The 24,798-nt window shown below is 38.8% G+C and overlaps 1 pseudogene; it reads left to right on the top strand.

The window, feature by feature from the left end:
• Positions 1 to 778: 778 nt before the first annotated feature.
• Positions 779 to 24,376, top strand: LOC122325485 (annotated as a pseudogene).
• The last annotated feature ends 422 nt before the right edge of the window (positions 24,377 to 24,798 follow it).

Raw genomic sequence — 24,798 nt, 5'->3', positions numbered from 1 at the left:
ACTTTAATTTAATTTAAATACCATTCATCAATCATAACCTGGAGATACTGACCAGTGAAACATGTTCTATCCTCAGGTGTTAGCAGTTTTTAGGAAGGTGTTTGGAAGGGCTTTTGAGACCTTACTTGGGCTCCCAGACAGTTCCATATCACTCAGGTGATACCTGCAGGTTGGTCAGAACAATATAAATGTAATATCAAATATTATTCTTAAATAGATTATATTAAATTAATTATTAATTGAATTAAATTATATTAAATATATAAATATTGTTTTTAATCATATCGTAATTTAATAATATTTTATTATTTTTTTTTAATCATATGTTGCATGTGCATAAATTCATAAATGCATAATAAAGATTATTCACACACACATATTATATACACAAAAACCTTTGTGGATGTGGCTGAATCATTGCTCATAATATAATTATATAATATTTTAATGTTCTTAATTGTTTTTATCCTTAATCTGTAATTTGATCTATATTAAACGTCTTTAGAAATGCAACATTGGTGTTTGATTTTAATATTTCTCTCTGTTTCACACACATACAGTTGAGTTACTCAGTCACTCAAGCACGTGAAAGTGGAGGGGTACCTATTAAGCTTTGGATCCTCCTTTGTCAATTACCCATTCTTTTTGCGCCTCTGGAAGCCCTGATGAAGTGTGGAGATGGGTTGGATCATGGTCATACTGGTGTGGTCCCACTGCGAAGTGGAAAAACAGTCTAGTGCATCTGCTTTGCGCTGTTAACAGGGCACAGACTGAGGTCATGGCCATGAACAGTGCCATGGACACAACAGAGCTGTTGGTGGCTTTGAGCAGGTCAATGAGAAAATGGCGGGCAAGTTGAATATTTTACTAACGTGTGCAGTTGTATTACACATTGTAATTTTTTTTAGGTGGATATCATACGGCCGTGGCAGCAGTGTCTTGGAGAGCATGGACTATGTGGTTGCCATGGTGACCAGACGCAGGCCTGATGTCATTGGATGGGGGCGGTGCAGGACACTGAGTTTTTGTTGAGCACGTGGAGCACTTTCCGCCGCTGGCTGAGAGAGGAGGTCTGATACCACAGAGGGCATGGTCACGTTTGAGGCTTTAAACAAACTGGAAGTCATTATTGTTCTGCTGCACAAACTCAACACTAAACTTAAAGTCTTAACAGGTAAAACACTACACCACATCAGGCAGTATATGTCTTCTATATGCCTTTTAAAATTTGGATTTCTGAGACATTTAGTTTGAATTTGAGTAAGAATGAGTTAGAGAATGGGAATATGTTGATTTACTTTTTAATATATTTATTTTTAGTACTAAATAATACATTTATCAAAATTAAAAAAATACATATAAATATAAACATTTAAATGTTACTAGAAATTAGAAATGTAAAATTATTTAATGAAAATATAAAATAATTAAAATTAATAAAAATAAATAAATCCTTTACTTTGAGCCATGTAATCCATTTAAAAGAGTGTCATGAAATCTCTGATTGTCTACTGCAGACATGTCAAAGTTGCAGATGGACTTCACTCTGCTGAAGGAGGCGGTTGGCCCAGATGCAGGACGGCTGGACTCATGGTGGCTTTGAGTGGCTGGATGGGACATTAGTTCAGGCGCTGCAGGCTGGAGACTGGTTGCTCATGGACAACGTCAACTTCTGCAGGTCAGATGTTTGTAAACATGTTTTTATGCTTAAGGTGCTTTTTGACATGCTTAGTAGAATTGTAGAAATGCACATTTTAATAAAAAAATTATGACTTGTAGTGATCAAGACCGGTTTAATGAATTGGTTGAGTAAATGATTCAATGACACATTTATAACAGTGAAATAACACTCTTATCAACACTCATTACTGAAAACTTAAACATGGGTGACATTGGTTTTTGTGTTTTTAAATTATTTAGTTTATCCAAGTGTAAATTATGTATTGCAGTTTTACATGTAATAAAATAACTCTACTATGAACTTATAGCCCTTCAGTTTTGGATCGACTGAATGCCCTTCTGGAGCCTGGCGGGTCTTTAACCATTAATGAACGAGGGATCATTGATGGAACCACACCCACTATCACCCCCCACCCTAACTTCAGGTTAATCTTCAAGCGAAATCCCATCCTGCTGAACAGTTTTTAATGTGAAAGTACAGTTCTGTGAGACTCACTGCCTTTGTTCCATTTGTCTTTTGTGATTTTCAGATTGTTCCTCACCATGGATGCCACACATGGGGAAATCTCTCGAGCCATGAGAAACCGCGGTGTTGAGATCTACATCCCTGGCGAGCATGAGGGAGTGTGCTGGGACACCCTGGATCTAAAGATGGTGTTACACACCCTGGGTGTGACGGGAGACTGCGTGTGTGATCTGCTGATCTCCATTCATTCAGAAATCAAGAACACGATATGGGGTGAGTCAGTGATTGAAACAAAACCTCTTGTTGTTAGTTTTTGCATGTTGTTGATGTTAATGTTTTATTTACATTTGGGGTTAAAAAGTTTTTTTTTTTTTTTTTTTTATAAATTGAGATTTTTGTTTAAAGGTTTTGGGTTAGTTTTTATTTTAATATTAAAACAATGTTGAAATGTTTTTGTCTGTGTTTTAATTTTTACATCCATTTTCATTTTAGCATAAGTTTAACAAATGAAAATTAGTTTTTAATGGTTTATTTTAGTAAACACAAAATATGGAAAAATTCTTATGGATTTATTATTTTTTTTATTTACTATAGATATTTAGATGTGTTTTAATAGGTATTCTCTCTTTAATGTCTTCTAGACTCACCCGCTTCATCCATGTCGTCCCTGCTCCATGCCATGCTCTGTTGTCTTGTCAGCTCCAGAGAGAGTCGATCTGCCCAGTGCCCTTTACAGGCCTGTGGAGAGGCTTATGCTTTCTGTCAACAGCACTACTGCTAACCAGCAGGTACATGGATGTTTTTCCACAATTAAATAAAATATATGATGCCATAAAGTCATGACACATCAAACTTACTCTCTCGCTTCCTGTCTCAGCTGGCTCAGGAAGTCATTGAGAAGCAGTTGGCGGTGCTGGACTCTGAGGACTGGGGCAGTGGGCTGCTGTGTGCGGGTGTGTGGCCAGACCGCATCCCTTCAGCCCTGCTGTGCACTGAGGACTCGTGTTTCTCCAGTGTCCAGAGAGACGGGCAGGTCCTCCTGTACTGCCTCAACACTCTCAGTATTTATGGAAAAGGTCAGAACTATACTATACATTAATTTCTTTATGTCATTGTCGGCCACTGGTTGTTGTCATTGTGATTGTTATTCCCATGTAAAGTTTTTTTGTAATTATTTTATTCTTTTTATTTATTTATTTTACTTCAGTTTTAGATTTTAGGTTATTTTTTCTGTTTAATTTTTTTGATTGTTTTATTCATTGTTTGATTATGTATTTTATAAATAGGTAGATAAAATAATTGAAACTGCAGTTATAAATTAATTATAATAATAAATTAATTTGTTCAATTTTATTTTTAGTTTTTTGAACCATGAAAATTTCAGTTATTAGTTTAATTTTGTTTGATTATTCTATTTTATTATTATTATTACAGTTCACACAATTTTTATGTTTTTGTAAAAAAGAAAAAAACAAAAGTGGTAGAGTATAATATTATATCATAGTTTATAGTACTAACATTTTACTGATTCAGGAATCGTCCACTGAGCCTGGTTGACCTGCAGAGGGCAATGCAGAGCGGTGCTGTGCTGGATGGGTTGCAGTTTTTCGGAGGTGGAGGACTGGACAGTGGAGCTAAGAATGCTCTTTGCCTCCTCCCGACAGCAGTTAAAATACTGACCGAAAGAGCTTCCCACAGTGACTGGGTCCTCAGAACCAGCTGGCTCTCCCACCTTACCAAATCATACAAACATGCAGGTATGCTGCATAGTAAAAAAAATATATAAATGTGTTTTTTAAAGTTTGTGTTGTCCTAGGATCACAATTTTGAGACTTGAGATCTCTTGTGCTTGCAGATGCAGCTCTGATGCAGTTGGAGGCAGGATGCACAGCGTTGAAAGCTGTATTCAGCAGCAAGCTCATCGGGAAAGGCAAATGTCTGGCAGAGCTCTTGCAACCACACAGCACAGGTGAATATATATTGTGTTCTTTCGTAGAAAATGACTTAAGTCTTAACTGTCTTTTCCTCTTAAATGTTTTTCTGCTGTGTGAATAAAGAAAAACCATATATGATATATGAGCTGACCAATTATTCAGTTCTAATAGATAAAATGAATTCAAGCCTATATTATTTTCTTCAAAACGCTGTGTTTCTGAAGTCAATCACATTATTGAAGTTAAACGCATTGGGAGTGCATTCTCGATTTGTCTTTTAATATTTATTTATATAAAATACTCAAAATCATAATTCAAAAAACATGACTTGTCTGGGTAATACATTTTGTTTCTTCACCAGATGACTACAGGATTTTGGTAGACATGCGCTGGAACAAGCAGTACTTGGACATTTTGGCCAACACCTGCAACTTTGAGGATGAGGAGCGATACATGGAATTCATGGAAGCATTGAACGCTGTTGCTAACAGGTAAATCCTTGTCATTTTTACTAAAAAATATTCCAGGTAAATGAAATGTGTCTAGAAACGAATGTCTCATGTTTTGAAAGAATCACATTGCTGATGGACCGAGAGGAGAGAGCAGCTATTAACAGCAGTGCTGGAAACAGTTCTCCTCATAACAGCGCGCTTAGGCTGGCCACTGCCTTCTCAAAAGGTACACAGACCCACCTTGTTAAAAATACACTTTTGATATTAAAAGACAATTTAGAATATATTTATCAGCATTTAATGAAAAAAAAAACTGTGTTGCATTTCATTGTTCACATTGGGTTTAATAGGGACGGTGGACATAGGCCACCTGCCTCATCCAGTGCTGGTCCACCTTCGCTCGTTCTTTGACCTCTGGGATTCCTTCGTACTACAAGCTGTGCAGTTAGGCCAGCCCTACATCTCCGACCACCTCATGTTTGAGGTCAGAAGTTTACTCCACAGAACGTGTTCGTCATAGCCGAGCTGCTCTGTTCTGCAGTTGGTTTAAGGTGATGTGTGTGTGTGTGTGTGTGTGTGTGTCCAGATCCTGCAGCTGCTGCAGTGGAGGGATCGTTTCTGGCATGTGTGTAACTCTCTGTCCGCGGATACTCGGAGTGTGTGTGTGATGTCCTTGCACTGGCAGTGGGTGCACAAAAACCTCATCTTGGCGGCTGCCTCAGCTTTTGATGGGGATAGTGATTATGAGTGAGTCACAAAATCCAAAATGTAATGCAAAAATCCATCATGTAATGTTCTCTGTGGTGTTTGTTGATATGTGTGTTGTGTATGTTCATGTCAGAGGCCAACAGGAGCTACACACAATCTCCACGCCATCCAGAACACACTTTCCAGCTCTGTGGCTGTGGCTTCTGCTTTGAAGGGCATTCAGAAGACATTAGGAAAACCACTGCCATTTAAGGTTAGAACATATATCTTGAAATTAGCTAGTTGTATGTTACTGATTGAATAATGATTTACTAAAAAAGCCTGTTGTACAAAAAGTTTGGCATTGGTATGTATTTTTGTTGTTGTTGTTGTTGTTTTTGAGAAGACTTTTATGCTTACCAAAGCTGTGTTTATTCGATAACGTGAAATATTACAATATAAATAGTTTTTAAATATATTTAGAAATATAATAATTTCTGTGATGGCAAAGCTGAATTTTCAGCAGCCATTAATCCTGTCTTCAGTGTGACGTAATCCTTCAGAAATCCTTGTAATATGCTGATATGGTGTGCTAGAAACTTATTGTCAGTTTCAAAAACAGTTATGCCTCTTCATATTTTTGTAGAAGTACAGTTTTTGTTTTTAAACTAATCCTTTATATCATTATTAATGTATTTACTGCCACTTTTGGTCAGTTTAATTAGTCCTGAATGAAATATAAGTTTTATAAGGTAAAAATAAAGAGAAAATAAGTCGCTCAAACAGAAGTCCTAGATGTCTTTTTTTCTGTGCAGCTGGAGGCAGTGGCTGAATGTGCAGCCTGTCTCATGCAGTGCTCTGCAGGGCTTTGGATGTTAGGGACCCATGCTCGACAATAGCCTGGCATCACTGTGGAAACAAGAGGTGTCACGCCTCCGTGGTGTGGCCATGGGAATCGACTCCAAAGAAGCTCTACTGGAAGCTTGGGGTTTGGTGCTTCAGGCCAACATCTTGCTGGAGCCACAGAACTCAGGTAAACTAGCCACTTACATTTTGGGTCGTAATTTGTAGAAAAAGTAGGCATGAAGTGGTGTAGTGCTTGACCATACAACCAGCCAAAACCTAATGGATGTTGTTATTATTCGGTCCAGGGGTTCTGGAGAGACTTGTGAGCTGTGTGGATCAGCAGCAGGGTCACATGGCTTCCTGTGGCCTGCTGGACTCTCTTCAGAAGATAATGAGGAAGAAGTTGTAGATAGTGCTGCCCCGGTCGGGGAAGTGTTACTGCAGCTGGCACGCAGGGCTCAACTGTGGCCTGCACTGGAGGAGTTGGCAGTCCTTAACCAAATGAAAGTCACCACAGACCTGCTGTACCTATCAGTGACACCGAGGTATGATTGATTCTCTACCAAATTATTTATATTATTTCATATTCTATAATATTATTTTTAATTTTTTTATTCTAATATTTATATTTTATTTTATTGAAGCTTTTTTTTTAAATTGAGTAAACATTGGATGTTAGCACTATTTTTGCAAAGTAGGACCTTATATCACAAGACCGCTAATGAGCCTTTATTTTGGTCTACAGGAGCAGCAAAAAGCAGAAGACGGTCTGCTGAGGTCATTCTGTAACCATCTGCGCTTCTGTATGCAGTCGACCCCATGAATATCCGCCAGCTGCAGCCTCTCTGGTTCCTGCTCGGCACTGAGCGGAGTCTGTCTAAACATTTTCATAATTTTTCTGGTGTTCTTCTGAATGATTGATTTATTGTTGAATTTACCATACAAACAACACAATGATTAATCTTAATATGTATTATCCAGACAATGCAAATAACCTCTGTTAAACATTACATTTAAAAATGATATTTATAAAGCATTCAAAACACATACTGCACTAAGGACTAATATTTTAACTTCAATTTTCATATCTGATAAGTTTTTTTTGTAATTTCCTCCCCAGCCAGTGGAGGAGCTGCCCTGGTGTGGTGTGAGCTGCTGTCTGAGACACTTGCAGCGTTATGGAGCAGCAGCGTGACCTCCGACCCTGACCGCTGGCTGAAGTGGAATCCGCTGAACCCTGAGGAGCACATGAACTCCAGATCACCGTTGGGACCATCTGATACGGTGTGTGTGTGTGTGTGTTTGTAGACAAAGAACTAAAAACTGTTTGTTTTTTTATTTGTATTTAACATTTAGAAATAACTTGCATCTTTATAAATAACCTTGATGTGAAGGGCCCTGGCATGCTGAGTCGCAGTGTGGTCCCGGTGCATGCTGGGAGTTCTGAGCAGCACTGATGCTGGCGGCCGATGGGATCCATCGGGGTCACACTTCTTGTCCTCATCACGTTTGACCCTGGGCGAGTGGAGAGAGAGAACAGGGCAGCTACAAGACCTGAGTGCAGTAATCTGGGATAATATGGCTATGTCTGAGCTTGCTGACTTCAGGTAGAGACACATATTACACCTTGTTAAGGAACACGTCATGTTAGCTATAACATTTTTATAACAGTGTAGAAGTGTTATATATTTTGAAAATATTTATTTTAATATATAAAAATACATATATATTTTTATTTTTGGGTAAATATTTAATATTTTATTGTCATTTCTATTGTGCAGTGATCAATTTTACACTTTCTTTCTCTCATTTCTCATTCTCTGTAGATTAACGGACTGTAGGTTGCAAGGACTTGTGTTGCGTGAGACAACTGCAGTCTCTGTCTGAGCTGTTGTCTCCAGGTTTACAGGAAAGCTATGCCGAATCCTGTGACAGTCTAACTGAAGACCAGGACCCCATTTCTGCAGCCCAGGAGATTCAGATCGCCCTCAGAGAAGGCTTGCCTGAAAACCTGCTCCCAGAGGGCTTTCTAGATACCCTAGTGACATGCTTGACACAGTTTGCACATAACCGGCTCAAGATTCGGTCCAACTTGCCCGATCTGGAGTTTTCTGGGTGAATATGGGTCTGCTGCAAATCCAAGTTTGGGCTCCACAAACAATTTTTGACCCTGCAGTAAAAAAGAGCGCACAAACTCCGCTATGCACAAGAGGAGGTGAGACAAGCTTGCAAGTGGTCGCTTTTGAGATTTCTACATCAATCTTAGCCTTTCAACTGCATGCAAATCATCTCAAGATGACTTTCTTTTGTCTCTCAGCTTTCTTTGCTACAGGAAGAGTGGAGAGGGCGGAGTCTGTCCTCACAGCTGCTCACAGGGGCGGAGCTTGAGGAGAGTAGCACAACTGACAACTTCCAGCATCCTCGCATCAGGTAATGAATATGATATGAGAGATTCCAGCTAATATCATTGGTTTTTATTAGTGCTAAACAACAGTTAATCTCCAATAGTGATTAATCACACCGTGTTATTCATTTATGTACAGCAATGAAAAACCGAAACCAAAAACACATTATCTATCATTATCTATGGAAACCTTATTGTAAAGTGTTACCTCAATATTAAATAGCAATACATAATTTTTTTTCATTTACATGCAACAGGACCAGATATAACTTTTTAAATCAAAATAATGTATAATTCCACAAAGCTGGAGCAAAGCATGGCGTTACGAGAGCATGAGCTGCTACTATACAAGCAAAAGCACATTCACTTTGGATTAATGGTTGCCCAGCACCAATATTGATATTAAATTGTTAATGGTCAAGTCCCCTAAATACCCTTTTTTCATACTTATTCAATTAAAGTGTAAAACTGTTGAATTCTGTTTTGTTGTTTGTGTGTGTTTGTAGGTACTTGTGGATCCGTATGCAGCAGGTGAAGGAGCAGATTTCTGAACTGAGTCGTAAACAAGCCTGCCGCCCTCCTGACGCCCAGTATGGTCGTCTGTATCAGGAACTTCAGCACTACCTGTGCAGTATCGGCCAGCCAGCTGCAGTGGGCGACCTGCTCTCCCACCTCCTGAAAGCCTTACAGGCCCCAAAATCAAGATTGGGAATTCAGGGGTTGTTGAAGGAGGAGGCCGTTTGGCAGGCTTCACAGCACCGCTTTGCCCAGCGGCTGGTCGAGGAGTACCCTCTCTATCCTGATGTGGTTGTACCCCTGCGGGCAGCAATTTTTGCAAGTGCAGCATGGCATGCGACTTCTGGCATCTCAGGTGGCCTCGCCGGGTGACTGCCCAACCGGTCTGTCACGCCTCGTGTCCACTATGCTAGCTTTTCCAAGTCCAGCGGCATCCTCTGATCTGGCTTGTGCAGACTACCTGTGTTCAAGGGGAATGCTTACACATGCTAAAGAGCCTTGGAAAGCAGCTGCCAGCAACAGAGGTCAGCCGCGTGATCCCAGACCATGCAGTTTTGTTGTTGAATTCGCTGCTGTACATACAGAGTCACACACTGAGTGCTGGGCATCTCAGTGCAGAGACGAAAAAACTCTTCAGACATGTTTGCCAGGTGAGATACGGAGTGCAAACATCCCAAATAATATTTTGAATTTAATTCCAATTAGATTTTTAATCTCAACTTTGTAATGCGGTGTCCTCTTATAATGAATATATGAATAATTAATTAAATAAATAATAAAAAAAGACATCTGTATGGTAAATAAATGCATGAATTGCTTTTCATTTGTTATTTATGTGCTGTTTTAGTATTTATTAAAATGTTGTATTGCCTTTTATTTTTTTCAGATTATAATTTTTATTTTATTTTATAATTTTTCCCATCTAAATCATGAAAACATTTATTTATTTATACACACACACAAATATATATAGTTTGTCATCAGACTTTTTAAAATAAACTTTAAACATTAATTTTATATTTTATCCACCATTTCTTTCAGGCTATAGTGAATGAATGGGATGAGCAGGAGAAGAGGGCGAGAGAAAAAGAGCAGATGGAAGCCAGTCTGTACCGCAGTCGCTCTCGACTACATGGGACAGGCCTTACAGAAGACCAGCAGGAAGAAAGAGAGTTCAGACGCTCTTTCCCGTCTTACCACAAGGTAAACATGGACTAAATTGGTAACATGCAAGTTTTTACGTAGGATTTATTTTATTTGCACACATTTGCATATTTTGTTGCCCTTTCGATTGTTGTCAGATCAGTAAGAGTTTGTCTTTGGATCAATAATGTATTTGTAATTTTTCCACAGGATTTTGCTGATATTACTTCAGAACCTAGTCTTGATCAGCCAATAATCATAGAGGATGACGATGATGCAGATATGGAGGAGTCGTCTAGTGAGATGAGCAGCTTCCTCTTGGTCAGCAACATGAGCATAGTTGTTCAGATTCATCAGAGACTCTGTTTGTCATATGCTCAGTCACTGTGGTACCAACCCAATCCATCAACCAATCACAGCAAAGACCACATCAGTGCCCTGGTTTCATCATATCAAATCACAGCTCCATTGATAGCCCGCTTCTACCATCTAATGGGTATGCAAGTATTATTTTAATGCAAATCGGAAAACCTCAGCCCTAACATGTCCCCACTATCTCATCATTTCCTCTTTATCTCTTTCTTCCTCAGACTGTGAAGTGGACCCTAAGCTGATGGGCTCTCAGCTTCTCCTCAGCACTCTGCTCCAGAACACTGTGAGCGGTTCTGGAGGTCCAGCTGGACTGATTCTGCAGAGTGATGGGCCGTATGACTTCTACAGAGACCCCAATATGAGTCAGGCTCGGATCTGCCTGCCAGCATTGGAACAGCTGAGTAAAGCTGTGAGACAGCGCCTGAGCGACTGGCCCGAACACCCTGCACTGGTTCAGGTGAGTGAGGCTTTACGGTCACTGTCATGGTAATGATACATTTCAGGTCTTTTGAAATTGGGTTGAAGGAACCCCCAAAGAACTTGATTGAAAAAATGTTACAAAATGTACACTAATTGTATTAGCTGCATTTATTTGACCCAAAATACAGCAATATTATAAATACAATTACAATTTTAAGTAAATGTTTTCTGAATGTTTTTTATTAGTTCAGTGCCTGTTTGCCAAGTAAAATCACTGAACACGTTTAAAAATTGAGTGGTTGTTTATTTTAGGCTATATATAAAAATTGGCTTGTTTTTAAATAACTGCTTTGAAATAATATGTATTGCCAGATATGCACATCTAACATTATTACTGAGTTAAAATGATAATAAAATTAATAAATATTTCTTTATATAGTACACATGGCTATTTAGTTGAAAATCTGTAGCTGCTTTTATTTTTTAAGGAACAGATACATCTCACAAAGTTATAATCAATATTTGGCATCAAGTAGGGATATAACTTCTTTGAAGCTCAATTTGCTTTGAAGTGTGTTTAAAATTTAGGCTTTTCTCAAATGCCCTCTTTTGTATTTTGTTTCGCAGATCACCATAGTAATAGAGAGGATATTGGCGTTCAGTCTTTCCAGCCCTCTAGCAAAGTTCCTAAATGGTCTGGAGATCCTGCTCAGTAAAGCACAGGTAGGAATCAGCTCAATCACATTTGTACATAGTTTAGATTATCAGTTTGCAAGCAGTTCTTCTCTTTTTTACTCAAAGGACTGGGAAAACAATGCTTGCCGAGCAGTGTCTCTTAGAAATGAGCTGGAAGCTATCACACAACTCATCATTCAGTGGAGAAAACTTGAGCTCAAGTAAGTAATGTAACGTTTTGTAAGTTATGTCTTAAACTAAAGGTGATTGATGAAGCTTGTTAAATTGTTTTAATCTGCTATAAAGTCATCTAATTGGTTTTATACTGCTGTATTTCTGCAGCTGCTGGTCGGGCAGCCTAGATAACGCACAGAAACGCCATGCTGAGAATTCAACCAAGCACTGGTTGTCCATTTACCAACTCATAGAGAGATACCTACAGGAGCAGAGGACGGACTCCAGACATGGTGACTAAGTGTACAATAAATTATTAATCAAAGTTGATCTGTCTGCATTGAATGACACTTTTCTTGTCCAATAGATGATGGTGTGGAGAATCTTTCTCTTTCGTCAGTCTCATCCACTTTGCAGGCCTTCATTGAAGGCTCCACTTTAGGAGAGTTTTCTGTTCGCTTGTCCATGCTGCTTGGTTTTCACTGCCACGTTCTGCTGGCTCCCAAACAGGAAGGACATGGTAAGAGACCTGGTTATAGCATATCCATAGGGACAGAGCAATACAGATATAATGTTTATAGAGTACAGTTTGCTTTATTTTGACTTCTGTGGTACTTTGTGTATTAGTGCTGCTGTGTGAAAGAAAGATCATTATTCAGGGTTGTGTTTCCATGCTCCATTAGCTCCTATGAGTCTATGATGTACTTAAGCTTACAAAGCTTTTTGGAAATGCAGCCTATGCCAAATACAATAATCAAAGTCTTCCTTTTCTCCTTAAAGATTCACTCTGCAGTTTGCTGTGGAATCTCTATAAATATTACACACAGTTTTCAGAGAGCGTCCAGGCCAAGATCACCCAGCTGAGGGCTCCTATAGAGAAAGAGCTCAAAGTAGGTGAAACCAAAACAAACAAGGCTACTGTCTGAATTTTGTCTCTTTTTATTGAGCTAATGTAATGTTTATCTTGATGCCTACAGGACTTTGTCAAAATCTCCAAGTGGAATGATGTCTCTTTTTGGTCCATCAAGCAGTCAGTGGAGAAGACACATAGGTGTGATTGACTAAAAGTTACAATGTCATTCAAAAGTTTCATTTTAAATGCATTAAAATGTTCATATAAATGTAGTCTCTGTGAGCATAATGTCTTATTTCAAAATCACCAAACATTTGAATGGTAGTCTCATTATTCATCAGCACGTTTAATAGATTTCAGCACTAGACTAGTTGTGTCTTAAAAAAATAAGGTTATGACATTGTGTCTGTGATCAGGACCCTCTTTAAGTTTGTGAAGAAGTTTGAGGCGGCGCTGAAGGAGCCATCTGCACCGTGTCTGGTGGAGCAAGGCAGCAGCAGCAGCATGGATGACGTGGATTCACAGCCTGAGGAAACTCCTCTGCACAGGGTTCATCGAGCACTGAGAGCTGCCCTGCCTGGAAAGGGCAGAGATTTGCAGGTAACATAACCTCAAGCTGAAATTTCAGCCCTTTTCGAACAATCTTTGAAACAATCTTTCAAACATCTTGAATTCTAGAGGATTTTCTGTTAAGGAATAACTCTGCTGTCCTCATCATGATCCTTATGGTGTTTCTTTTTGTTACAAAGTTGTATTTTAAACATTTTTAATGCATCAGGCTGATGGTCCAGAGGAACTCTCATCTGATAAAGAGCCTTCGTCCCTCCAAGCACGTCTGCCTGTCCTCACGAGGAAGATGAAAAAGTTATGTGTTCAACTGGTAAAGAAGACCTCTCTGCCTGAGCACTTAGAAGACCTTGATCAGTTCACAGGTAACACTGTTTGCCTTTTCTTTCTGTGTTTTCATTATTAAACTGGATTATTTTATGCTTAGCATTGGTATGTTTATAGCAATATCCCAAAAATATTGTATGGGTAAAACAAATTTGTCTTTTATAAAAAAAAAAATTGATTATTAAGAAAAGATCATGTTCCATTAAGATATTTTGTAATATCTAATCAAATCTGTAAATATATCAAAACGTATTAATATTCATTGCTTAGAACTTCATTTGCTCAACTTTTCAACTTTTCTCAATATTCAGATGTTTTTGTGCACTCAGATTCCAGATTTTTAAATAGTTGTATCTCGACCAAATATTGCTATAACAAAACATGCATCAATGATAAGGTTATTTATATCAGCATTAGGAAATTGACACTTATGACTGGTTTTGTGGTCCATGGTCACATGCTGTCATATGGCTAGCTTACTTAGCATGTTATGTTTGTGGCTTATTAAAGGCATAATTAAGGGCATTTTTTGGGGGGGAATCTGTCATCAATGAAAAAAAAAAAACATTACTTTTTCTCCAATTTGTTATTGTTCCAGCCGAGATAATTACCAATGTTCAGGCTCTGCAGAGTCTGACAGTGGACCGCAGCATGGAGCAGGAGAAGCAAAAGGCAGAGGTGAAACACATCCTTCTGCAGAAACAGAGAGCACTAGCTGATCTCTTCAAGATGCTTGCACAGATTGGTCAGTCTGAGTCATTTCATGTGAAAATTAATTTGTAAATTAAATGTTTTTTTTTTTTATTTTATATGTTCAAAAATCTATTCCTTTTTCTCCAATCTTGAAGTGTGTGCAGAGAGCTGTTTGATTATGTTTTGTTTCTGTTCAGGTCTGTCCTACCGTAAGGGTCTGACTTGGGGTCATACAGCAAACCCAGATGAGACACTGTGTCTGCAGCCCTTGGAGATGAAGATTGCCCTGTCTTCAGTCAAGACACAGGACAACACGGTGCACACGTATGAAACTAGCATCTACAGACTAGTGCGTGTCATAGAGTTAAGAATCATGGTCTGTTTTTGACAGTAATAATGTTCACAGGTTATTTGCGGAGATGATGGATGCGTGGGAAGGCTGTGAGAAGTACTTCTATCGATCCTGGGCCAGACGCAACGCCTTGCTAACAGCATTACAAAGCGCTGTTAAAGTGAGGGTCTCAAACTGATATAATGAGCAAAATTAAATGTCTTCCTTACATTCCAATAAGGATTTTTTTATTCTTGCTCTGTCTGTCTTCTAGGAGCTTGGGCTGGGAAATATACAACGATGCAAAGGTTTCTCTTCTCACCTGTTTAAACTTTTGCTAAGGCAAAGAGGAAGACTGGCCGGACTCACAGAGCACTGGGTCCAACTTAGGTACTGTTCTTTCATCATTCATTAGACAAACTACCATTCAGCTGTTTTCAACATTGATAATAAGAAATGTTTCTTAAGCACCAAAGCAGCATATTAGAATCATTTCTGAAAGGTCACGTGATACAGATATTTTGGTGGGAATAAGCATTACAAAACCCTACTGACTCCAAACCTTTGAATGGCCCACTTAAATATTGTATTTTCTGTTTTCCGATTCTTTTCTATTTAAAACAACAGGAAGTTGATTGACTGCATCCAGAGCATCAAGCCCGAAACGCATTGTTCTGAAGATGTCAGTGGTCTCCCTCTTCAGAAGCCTCTCCAGCACTGGATCAGCAGAGCTCAGTCTTCAGTGCTGCACTGCTCTGTTGTTCTCCAGCAGCTCTCTTGGATCCTCCAGTGCTGTCCTGAAGGTTCTTCTGCGGCCCCTGCTGAGGCCAGGGAGGGAGAGGTCATGCAGGGTCAAGCCACACTGAGCCACCCGTCTCCCCTGCCCCCACACATCCAGCCACAGGCTTGTTTACTGCGGAGAGGGGAGCAGGCTTGGAATGAGGTGCAGCAGAAGGTGGAGAACCTAATGAAGGAGGTAACAGACCTAAAAGAGAAGGTGGCTGGATTGGCCCAGGAATCCACAGAAAGAGTTGTCCATAGCTGGTAAATATGAGAAAACATCAACTGTTCAGTGAAAATGTTGTGGGATGTTTTATTTTATTTATATTGTTTATCTGATTTGTTTCTATTATTATTATTATTATTGTTTGTCTTATTTTATAGGCATGTTGCTAAAAAGAATATTATTTTGTTTGATTTAATGCAATGTGTTAATGCGGTTTAAGGTGCAAAAAAAATAATTATCTTCCACGTGACTTACATTTTTGTTTCTCCTCACCTCCTGAAACATGTCAATTTGTACAAAGCTCATCGTTCTAAAAAAGCGAGGTGTGCTCTGATTGGTCAGCTATCCAGTTCGTTGTGATTGCCCAAATATCACAAGCATGTGGCGAAAATATTTCTGTTTTTAATTCATTGTGCTTTAGATTTAATTATATATCAACATGTATTTCTTTTCCTCTCCTGTAGGGAACACTTTACACTTTGCTGTTCCTCTCTGGACCGGCTAGGCATCGTGGTGGGTCAGATGCCGGCTCTAGAACAACTTTTTATTCCTGATGGTGTTCCAGTCCTCCATCCGCAGCCTGCCCTTATCTGCGGTCTCCAGGCCGTAAGGACAGAGGTGGAGATGTGTCTCACAGAGTTCACCACCTGGAAGACTCACCTGCTTTCTATCAGACAGTCACAGAAACGTAAGAGCACAGAGGGCTGTTCAGACCTAAATTGCTCTTTCAGTTATTACAGTGTATTGACTGAAGCTGTTAAAAATGTTAAGCTAAATACAAATATAAAAAATAAAAAGCAGTATAATAAAACAAAATTAATAAAATCACATCTTGCTTGCATTATCATTTACAAGTGTAGTCTATATTAATGTAACTGTACCTCTTTTACTTTTCTTGCATGCATGCAGGACGTTCCCATCCATTTTCTGCTGAGTTTTCCAATCACCTTGAGAAAACAATAAACATGGTTCTGTGTGCGGTTCAGACGCTTGTTAAGAGGAAGGAGAAGGAAAAACCAGAGGATCAGCAGTCAGATTGCAAGAGAGGTGGGAATTCAACCAGGATTTACACAGAGCTTGTTCGAATGGATTTATTTGTGTGTGCTAATTTTATGTGTGCCTCTCTAGAGAGTGACTCAGAGGTGGCAGAGGAGCTCTTGAAACAAGGACACTTGAGCAGGTTACTGGAAGAAGACCTGAGCGCAGATTTATCCAGTCTCTCATTACCAGAGGTCAATGGAGTCGTGACAGAACTGCTGGAGAGACTTCGATCACACAGGGACAACTGTCAGTCCCACCAACTACAGGTTAGTGGCGAACGCACATAAACAGGTTTAACTTAATAAAGATTAAGTCTGAAAATGACATTGGATATGCGTGTATTGAATATTTTATATGAAGGAACTGAAAGAAGCGTGTAGGGGTGTAGTGCGTTTGGAGCCCATGCTGTGTCTGTACTCTGAGTTGGTGAGGTATTATCTGGCTGTAATGATGGGAGCTCACCGTACCACAGGAAAGCTACTGTCCGTCCTCGCTAACGTCTTCACTGAACTCGCACAGAAGGTATATTGACTTGTTTTTAGCCTCACTCATCACTGGAGTCTTTCTGCCATTTGAAACATTATTATTTAGATTTAAACCCCCCACCCAAAACATTTGAAAGGAAAGGAAAAAAAATGAAAAATGAAAAATATTAAATATTTTTCATTTTTCATTTTTTTTCCTTTTGTCTTTGTCTTTGTCTTTCTCTATCTCTGCTTTCACTCTACAGGGTTTCTGTCTGCCCCAGGAGCTGATGGGTGGAGGAGATGGTGAGGGAGCCACAGAGTTTCATGATTATGAGGGTGGAGGAATAGGAGAAGGTGAAGGAGTAAAAGACGTCAGTGACAAAATCGAGAATGAGGATCAGGTACATTATTATGAGTAAACCATATTGAAAAGAAAGAATTTGCACATTTAAACAATCTATATGGTTTGGTTAGGACAGTATTGGCAGAGAGACAAATATTTGAAAATCTGAGGGAATCTCAGAATATTGAAAAAATTGCCTTTTAAAGTTGTTTCTTAGCAATGCATATTACTAATCAAAAATTATGTTTTGATATATTTACAGTAGGATAATATAGCAAAATATTTACATGGAACTCAATATCCTATTGATCTTTTGCATAAATGAAAAATCTATAATTTTGACCCACACAGTGTATTGTTGGCTATTGCTGAAAATATTATGCATGCTATTTATGACTGGTTTTGTGGTCCAGGGTTACAAATCTGAACTTGAACTTTATTGAAATTACAAACTATAATTTCTGAGTGATGACGAGTCAAAATGAATTTCTGAACCTTTGCCCTTGTACAGGTTGAAGACACCTTCCAGGAGGGTCAGGACAAGGAGGAGGAGGAGCAAAACAAACAGGACATTAAAGAGGAGGACAATGCCATTGAGATGTCTGACGACTTTGATGGAAAGATGCATGACGGCACAGACCATGAGCCAGGTGACTGCACTTACTGTTACTCTGTTAGATGACTGATTAAACTGAACAGTGGTTTTACAATATCTATCTTAAATTGCACAATCAAAGATTCTTATCAAAGATTAAAAAAAACATTAATCTTTCATCTCCTATTTAGGGAGGATGAAGAAGACTCTGATAAGGAAGAAGATGAGGAGCTAGATAAGAAGATGGGGGATCTGGGTGATGGTCAGACAGATACTCTGGATGAGAGGATGTGGGGAGATGATGAAGATGACGTTGACAGTGATAAAGAGGAAGAGTCTGGTCCAGGAATGGATCAGGGAGAGTCAGAACTGGTGGCAAAGGATGACAACACAGATGCTGGAGAGTCAAACAAAGATAAGAACCAGGACAAAAACCACCCAAATGATGAGGAAGAAAAGGAGAAAATCCATGAACAGCTGGATGAGGTCAGACCTTCACCACTTCTTTCTCTCAATATAAAAACGATGGATTCCATTCAAAGAGCGTATAATACTACTACTACTAATAATAATAATAGATATGTATTTAACGTGTGTGTGTGTGTGTGTGTTTTAGCGTGAGTTTGATGAAAATGAAGTAGACCCGCACCATGGTAAGCAGGAGAAGGCAGGAGAAACAGAAGCCATGGACCTGCCAGATGATCTCAACCTGGATGAAGATGGCAAGGATGAAGAGGGAGGAGGAGAAGATGGTATGTTCAATATTCAGGCATCTTCAGAATTTTTAGCATCATTACTTTAGTCTTCAGTGTTACATGTTCCTTCAGATGATCATTTTGCTGTTCAAGAATTGGTTGTTGCCTTTACTATCACCTTTGATCAATTTAATACATTCTAAATAATATTTATTTAAAAAATCATATTCCACATTTTTGAGCAGTTTAAAATGAGCAGTTAAAATTGGTTTAACTATACTTATTCTTGAGTTGTCCTTTGTTTTTCACATATTGTTTCCTTTTGTCGCAGAGGAGAATCCATTTGATATAGATGACAAACTCATGGAAGTGGATCAGAACAAGGAAGAAGAGAAAGACGGATCGGAAGAAGGAGGAGATGAGATCACAGATGAGCAACAAGAAGGACAGATAGAGGAACAGGGAGAAGAAGACAAATCAGAAGAGAAGGAAGGAGCAGAAAAATCAGAGAATCAAGAGTCTGAAACAGATGAAAGAGGAGAGAATGAAGATGAGGAGAAAAAGGAGGAGGAGGAGACAAATAAAGGACAGGAAGAAGGACGGGATGAGAACAAGTCTATACCAGCTGATCAAGGACAAACACCAAAGGTGTGTGCAACAGTAATGTGTTATTAAAATGTGTAATTATACAAACAGGCAGAGGAAAAAGACTTGTCTAAATTCACAGGAGGAAGAGAATGAGGGTGACGATGATGAAGCACAAATGGAATCTGCCGAGAGGAAGGAACATGCATCAGACGGACAGACAGGAGAGGAGAACGTTCAGAGTGACACCGCTGTAGAGCTGGCTGGAGCTGCGTCAGAGAGAGACCAGGCGAAGGAGGTGCGCGAGCGTCATCCTTACAAAAAATGGTTTTATTTCTTAAATGAAAAAAGAAATTATAAAAAAAAAAAATGATTAAGTCCCTTTTCACTTTACAATATGTAACATTGGATATTTAAGTCTTTCTGTAGTCAGTATTAAATTTTGGTCAGTTTTTGAGCTCAGTTAAGTAAATCTGTAATATAAATGACCCATGTCTGCAGGAGGATGGCAGTGGGGCCGCAGATGCCAGTCAGTCTGAGGGACACGAATCCAAGCTGATGGCCAGGATGAGTTCACAAAAACAGAGACCGAGAGACACGCAGGTCAGTGCGTGCCATAACATCCCTATTATTTGTTTATTTAATTGTGGTGTTTCTTTCTTGTGCAGTGTTTGAATCACGATATAAAGGCATGAAGTGTCAAATAAAGAAAAGCTGATGACCTCTCTAATTTATTTATTTTTTACCAGAGCTTTAAACGCAAACCAGGACAGGCAGATAATGAACGGTCAATGGGGGATTATAATGAGCGTGTGAATAAACGCTTGCGACGGTTGACAACAGAGAGGAGAAAACCCAAGATCAGTCTCAGCCCAACACACAGCAGGAATCTGACCTGTACGAGCACATAAAACAGGGAGAGGAGAGATACGATGCCCAGACATATGGTGAGAATTTCTTTACTGTTATGTCTTTTCTGTGCTTATATGAATAAGACAGGTTTGAATCTGCCCTGCAATCCATGTAAACATTGACTATCTTCTTCGTAGATGCTGCCAGTGCAGAACAGCAGAAGCCGACTGGTGTGAAACAGGAAGAGGAGGAGGAGGATGAAGATGACATTGCAATGGATGTGGAGGACGAAAAGGACCTGCAAGCAGTTGAAGCACAGGAGCTGAAACCTGAGAAGCTAAATGACAATAAAGCCTCTCAGAAAGGTGAAATATCATCTTCAACTGTGTGTGCACGTACATTGCACTGTGTGTACATGTTTAAAGTCCATCCATTCTCTATCAGGTTTGGAGTATGGGGACATGGAGGCACAGAAACAGGCTGATGTAGAAGAGAAGGAGAAGCCAGAGACGGAGAGAAGCAGTAATGAAGAAGAGATTAAAGAGAGGAGTGATGAGTCCACCATACACACTGTGCCTGAATTACTGATGGACATTCAAAAGGTATGCTGATTTGTGATTACTCCAGAAAGTTTGTTTTTCTGAATGAAATTAATACTTTAATTCGGCAAGGATGCAGAGAACTTAAGCTAAAGTGGCAGTAATGATCAACCTTTTATAATGTTGCAAAAGATGTAGATTTCGTATAAATTGTCCATTTTGATCATTGAGATGTTTCCTGTACAACAAATCATGATATTAGACTAATTTCTAAAGGATCGTGTGACAATGAAGACTACAGTAGTGAAGTAACTTTGCAACTTTGAAAAATTGGCTTTTTTTTTTTTTAAAGCATTTTAAAAAAATCTTAGTAATCCAAAAGCACTATATTACATTCAGCATATAGATTGTACAGCAAATTGTGTTCCATTCAATCAGGTACCACTGAAGAACCCAGAAGAGCTGAGAAGAGAGATGGAGCTGCAGTTGGAGGCCTGGCAGAGACAGACTTTAGGATCCCAAGAAGAGGTACTCAGCGTAACACCAGTTACATGATAACTGATCTTCTTCGTTACTTCACATAACTAATAAATAAATACTTTTCAATTCATTAATCGTTTGTATTTCCTTTTTCTTTTTGCCCGTCTTTCACCATGTCCTTCAGGAGAGTGCGGCGGCAGCACTGTGGCATCAGTACCAGGCTCTGACGTCTCCTCTGTCTCAGCAGCTCTGTGAGCAGCTCCGGCTCGTCTTGGAGCCCACACAGGCAGCCAAACTCAGGTCAGTCCTTCCACCTTCCCATTCAACCTCAAAAGAAGCATTTCTACTAAACGAATGATGACTTCAAGGAGCATCTTCTCTGATGCTGTTCTTTCATTTGTCGTATTTATTAGTTTAGAGCCTCAACATTTGGGTTTTCTTCTAGTTCTCCTCCACAGTTTTCCATTTAACACGGTTTAATAATCCTAAACAGGGGAGACTTCCGCACCGGAAAACGGCTGAACATGCGCAAGGTCATTCCTTACATCGCCAGTCAGTTCCGCAAGGATAAGATCTGGCTGAGGAGAACAAAACCTAGTAAGAGAAACTACCAGATCTGCCTGGCCGTGGATGACTCCTCAAGTATGGTGGACAACCACTCCAAACAGGTGCAGTCTCTCAAAAATCTTACTAAAAACTTAACTAGAGCTGTCCCAATATTACATGTGTAGTATTAGCATAATATCCATATATTATTCTTAATACTGGTATGGGACACTCCTAATTTAAACCTGTTAAAATGGAAAGATGTGTAATCCTATTTATTTGAATAAATACTGTATTTGATGTTGTGTCTGTCTCTGCAGCTGGCATTTGAGTCGGTTTCTGTCATAGTGAACGCTCTTACACTTTTGGAAGTGGGTCAGGTGGCTGTGTGCAGGTGAGTTTGGTTTTTTTTACACTTATGGTAAAATAGTATTGGTACGAAGGTTATCAGCGTTTCTATTTGTACTACAATAAATTAATTAATGCGTCCATTCATACACTCATTTATCCATCTTGCTACAGTTTTGGAGAGAGTGTCCAGCTGCTCCATCCTTTCCACCAGCAGTTTAATGACCAAACAGGAGCAAGAATACTGCGGCTCTGTCAGTTCCAGCAGAAAAAGACCAGAATAGCTCAAGTAAATATCTCTTTGGACTGATTGTCGTGACTTCAGTTTATCTTGTTATATTTTTAAACTGACGACTGTCAGCTTCTCCCTGCAAATTGGAAAAAGCATTTGGAATATTTTTATCTTTCAGTTTTTAGAGACTTCAACAAGTATGTTCATAGCAGCCAAACAGCAGACCCCTGGCTCAACAAACACTGGTAAAATAATTGATCACATTGATGTAAACAAAGCGGTCCTTAGGTATGAGTCTTGTTTACTTTCAGATCCAATGCAGTTCTTTGATTTGCTTTATTTTTCCTCTCAACAGAAACGTCTCAGTTACTGCTAATAGTATCTGATGGCCGCGGTTTGTTCTTGGAGGGGAAAGAGAGAGTCTCAGCTGCTGTTCAGTCTGCTCGCAGCGCAAACATCTTTGTCATATTTGTAGTTCTGGATAACCCGAACTCCAGGGTGAGGATTCGGATTGGTTCAACGGCATTTTGTGTTAACAATCCAGGTTTAGCTAAACTAAAACCAAATTTATTTGCTATGTGTTTTGACATTATAAATTAGTAAAATAAAAAGCACTTATAAGATGCTGAGTGATCCCCAGGTCTTTCTAATAATAATAATAATTATTATTATTATTATTAATATCATTGTTATTGTTTTTCACTTTAATTATTTAGCACTTGAATTTGTAACATTTATCGTACATTGTTAGAATTATATTATAACATAATTATTTAAATACATAACTTAAATTATAAAATTAATATATATTCGACATTGCAAAGTTTATTTAATATGTGAATCTCTCCACGTTAGGATTCCATATTGGATATCAAAGTACCCATATTTAAAGGGCCGGGTGAGCTGCCGGAGATTCGGTCCTACATGGAGGAATTCCCCTTCCCCTTCTACATGATCTTGCGAAATGTGAACGCCCTTCCAGAGACACTCAGCGATGCTCTGAGACAGTGGTTCGAACTTGTCACAGCCACTGACCAGTAATAGACCACATGGAAGCGAATTAGAGGGGCCAGAAGACACAACTGTAAAACTGAAGTTCCACTGCTGCTAGTCGTCCCAAACATCAGTGCACACAGTACACATACACAAAGACATTAGAAAGGCTGCTGTACATGTGCCTTTTTTATTTTTATTTTTTGGAATTTGTAGTTCGATTGAAGTGGTTTCTCCTTTTCATCACCAGAGTAACCGGGAATTGTTTTCCAATTGTTACCATCAATCAACTTTGCACATCTTTTTTTTTTTCTTTAACTGCAAGGAAATGTGTTGTCCTTGTGTGAAAAAAAAAAAAAAAAAAAAAAAAACTTCAGTTGAACTGACTGAATGTTGACTGAAGAGACCTCCAGCCCGAGGGGTATTTTTTCCCACCCCTTTTCTTGTCCTGTATGCATCCGGGTTGTAAATGTGAATGTGACATTTAGTGTGAATGGCACTGCCAATGTTTGATAATATCATATGCAAAAAAAAAAAAAAGTCCAACTGCATGTCAGTAATCACCTTTAGACCCAATTATGGTTTATGGTATCCAAAACAAACTATGTGCCTTTACAAAAACCCATGTTCCCACCGAGACGGTTCTCAATGAAATCTTTGGTACTGACTCATCACCCACACTGTATATTTGAAAGGATTCTAACTACTGAATCACTGGATCTTTCTTCTTTTGCAACCAGAAGCACAATTTCTGCAAGTGAAGGAAACCTTTTGAAAGCTCTTCTAAATTGTCTGTTATTTCAATCACTGTTCTATATCCTACAGATCTTATATATTTAGCCTCATAGCCAATAGCTGCATCTCTTACTAGACGTATCTAGTTTTAAACATTTAATTAGTATTTTGATTTGCTTACATTTTCCTCTCAGTCTGTGCATTCTGTGTCAAAGAAAGCAGCGTCCGAAAACAAACTCATCAAAAACATTGTCCAAATGCAACAGTAACCTGGTATACTTCTATGGTCTCCTGTCTTCTTCCTCATCTTGGTTCATGAAATGATACTTGCCGATAACCATGGAAATAACAATAAAACATTTTTGACATGTTTTCATTATCATATGAATTGATATGGTTAATTTAAAGAGCTGTTAAACTTGACCAATTGTATGACTTTGGTGTCATAGATGTACTTCTATGGATATAATTTCTGGAAGAGGTAAAAGTGGATCACCTTAAATATTCATTTTGAAGCGGGAATACAGTTCCATTTATCAGGAATGTGAACTCCTATTTATGCAGTTGTAGTAGACTTTACTAGCAACAATTTGGAGTTATGACTATGTTCCGTGTTGTAAAAAAAAAAGTTGAAGATCAACTAATACTAATATCTTCATAGATCTGCACAGATCTTTTACTCCTAAATCAAAAACTGCTATTCTAAAAAACGGATTCCTATTGGAACCCATGTTTGTGGTTCTAATTCCATTTTGATTAATTTCCAGTTCTATGACTGCAAAACGGCTTATATTAAAGTTA

This window comes from Puntigrus tetrazona, chromosome 20 (assembly GCF_018831695.1).
Source record: "Puntigrus tetrazona isolate hp1 chromosome 20, ASM1883169v1, whole genome shotgun sequence".
NCBI lineage: Eukaryota > Metazoa > Chordata > Actinopteri > Cypriniformes > Cyprinidae > Puntigrus > Puntigrus tetrazona.
Note: the sequence above shows the minus strand (reverse complement) of the source record. Positions and strands in the feature narration are given on the sequence as shown.